Raw genomic sequence first — 3278 nt, 5'->3', positions numbered from 1 at the left:
TTCAAAAGAGGGCATCCTTTGATGCTAAGATGGGAAAAGCTGTCAGGAAGTGCCCATTGTCACTGGTTAAGGCAGACCATACTGTTTAGAATGTTGGAAACAAAAGTGTGTTAAGACTGGAAACCTTTACTCACAGACATGGAGAATAGACTGTGGTTGCCACAGAGGAGAGCTGGGGGGGATGGAGTGGGAGGGTGGGGTTAGCAGATGTAGATATTTATATATAGGAAGGATCAACAACAAGGTCCTATGGTAGAGCATAAGGAACTATATTCAACATCCTGTGATAAACCATAACGGAAAAGCATATATTAAAAGAAAACACAAAGCAACAAAAAAAGATTGCAAAGTTTTACAGAGGTGATTAAATTAAAGTAAGTCATATAGGTGATTAAAGTAAATCAGTTGAGTGGGTCAGTTCAGTTCAGTCACTCATTCGTGTCTGACTCTGCGACCCCATGAATCGCAGCACGCCAGGCCTCCCTGTCCATCCCCATCTCCCGGAGTTCACTCAAACTCACGTCCATCGAGTTGGTGATGCCATCCAGCCATCTCATCCTCTGTTGTCCCCTTCTCCTCCTGCCCCCAATCCCTCCCAGCATCAGAGTCTTTTCCAATGAGTCAACTCTTTGCATGAGAGGGCCAAAGTACTGGAGTTTCAGCTTTAGCATCAGTCCTTCCAAAAAACACCTAGGACTGATCTCCTTTAGAATGGACTGGTTGGATCTCCTTGCAGTCCAAGGAACTCTCAGGAGTCTTCTCCAACACCACAGTTCAAAAACATCAATTCTTTGGCGCTCAGCTTTCTTCACAGTCCAATTCTTACATCCATACACGACTACTGGAAAAATCATAGCCTTGACTAGACGGACCTTTGTTGGCAAAGTAATGTCTCTGCTTTTGAATATGCTATCTGGGTTAAAGTAAGTCAAGAGGTGATTAAATCAAAGTAAGCCCTAATCCAACATAGTAAGAAGAAGAAGAGACCTCTGGGGTGAACCTGCACAGAGAAAAGGCCTCGCAAGGATACAGTGAACAACAGGCTGTCTGCAAGCCCAGAGGGACCTCAGTGGAAACAAAGTATGTTAGCTGCCTCAGTCGTGTCTGACTCTTTGTGACCTCAAGGACTGTAGTCTGCCAGGTTCCTCTGTCCATGGGAGTCTCCAAGCAAGAATACTGGAGTGGGTTGCCATGCCCTCCTCCAGGGCATCTTCCCAACCCAGGGATTGAACCCAGATCTCCTGCATTGCAGGCAGATTCTTTACCATCTGCAAGCCAAGGAGAGGGGTCTCAGTGGAACCAAATCTGCCCACATTTGAACTTAGGTTCCAACCCCCAGAACTGTGAGAAAATGCATTTGTGTTGTTTTGGCTGCCCAATTTGTGGTATTTTGTTATAGCATCTCTAGCTGACTAATACAATAACTGTGGTAATTATCTTTTATCATCCATATTTTTCTCCAAAAAGTCTGAGCCAACACTATCCTATCCCCTCCTATTACCACTAAAAAAGACCCAAAACAAAATAAGAGAAATCCTGGCATTCCCCCCGCACCCCAGGTGGAAGTTCTGAGAGGGACAGCTCCTCTTTCAGATGATTTTCTCTGTCCTTTTGGGTGAACCTCCAAAAGAACCAACACCTGCTAACTCACTTCTCTGCAAATTGGATGGTATTCCAGGCTTTGGAAGGTTTATAAACCACTCTCTTGCCTGAGTGCAAACACAGCTCCTGCAGGTTGAGAAGCAGGAGTGTGAGCTACTTGAAAAGCTTCAACCTCCTTCATCTTTCTTTTTTAAAAATATTAATATATTAATATTTGATATATTTGTATTTACTTCAAACTTTTTATTTTGCATTGGGGTATAGCTGATTGACAATGTCGTGGTAGTTTCAGGTGAACAGCAAAGGGACTCAGCCATACGTATACGTGTATCCATTGTTATGTACCAGCCTGGATGGGAGGGGGCTTTGGGGGAGAATGGATACATATTTATGTCTTTCTTTTCAAATCATTCTCTTTTCAAAGATTTTGTCTAGTATGAAGGGTGCCCTTTGCCCTGTGGGACAGCTCCTGAATCATTCAAACTGCTGCTAAATGTTATTTTTTATTCTGTTCAGCTCTAGAAAATAAAGCGTTGCCTTCTGGTTTCATTCTGCCAGATTTCGGCCTTTCATTCTGCCCTCTGGTTTCAGAGGGGCCTCTTGAGAGATGGAGCAGGGGTGGGGTTCTGCCAGGAGGCTTTTTTTTTTTTTTAATTATGTATTTATTTAGTTCTGGCTGTGCTGGGTCTCCGTTGCTGCGCCGGCTTTTCTCTAGTTGTGGTGAGCAGGAGCTACTCTTCGTCCAGGAGTGAGGGCTTCTCATCACGGTGGCTTCTCTTACTGCTCCTGGAGCACGGGCCCTAAGGCACTCGGGCTTCAGCTGTTGCAGCAAGTGGGCTCAAGCAGAGGTTCCTAAGCTCTATAGCACAGACTCAGTAGTTGTGGCACATGGGCTTAGTTGTTGCACGGCGTGCGGGATCTTCCTGGATCAGGGATGGAACCCGTGTCTCCTGCACTGGCGGGCGGATTCTTTACCACTGAGCCACCAGGGAAGGCCCAGCCAGAAGGCTTTACAAAATTATTTTGGCTGTGCTGTGGGGCACATGGGATCTCAGTTCCCCAACCGGGGATGGAACCCGTGCCTTCTGCATTGAAAGTGCAGAGTCTTAACCACTAGACCACTGAGGAAGCCCCTTGTTACAAGCCTTCATCCTGTCTGAGGCAGACCTAGACGGTCCTCAAGCTGGGTCTCTGCATCCCTGGCAGTGATCTGGTGTGAGTGGCATCATCAGATCCCGCTCCTACTGTGGGACAGAAGGTCAAGAAATGTGTGAACTGGAAACGCGCTTCTGAGTGGCGTGTTGGGCTCCTCCATGACTTATATCTCATAAATGGAATTAACAGTCCAAGTTTGGTCTCGATGCTGAGCAGCACTATTGTTCCATGTGCTCCAACACCATAGTTTTGGGAATTTCTGTGTGGTGTGCTGAAAGATTGTTTTAAGGGGAACAGTTAATGGTGAAGTCTCCTGAGAGCGCCTCTGCACTAAAACAATTTGATATTTATAAATGCCTGGGAGGCGGATGGGCTCCTGAAATTGCATCCCCACCTTTGGAAACATTTTTAAAGGGCTTGTTGAATATTAATGTGGTGTACAATGACTTTTGAGCTCTTGCCAAGAGTGCCAGAGTAATATAGGATACACATGTCCCAGGGTGCATGAAAATTGTTTTAAT

At 45.6% G+C, this 3278-nt stretch overlaps 1 non-coding gene across 1 annotated transcript; it reads right to left on the bottom strand.

The window, feature by feature from the left end:
- Window positions 2658–2730, bottom strand: TRNAE-UUC. The gene has a single exon. It is a non-coding gene; the product is annotated as a tRNA-Glu (tRNA).

Source organism: Capra hircus, chromosome 14 (assembly GCF_001704415.2).
Source record: "Capra hircus breed San Clemente chromosome 14, ASM170441v1, whole genome shotgun sequence".
Taxonomy (NCBI): Eukaryota; Metazoa; Chordata; class Mammalia; order Artiodactyla; family Bovidae; genus Capra; species Capra hircus.
Note: the sequence above shows the minus strand (reverse complement) of the source record. Positions and strands in the feature narration are given on the sequence as shown.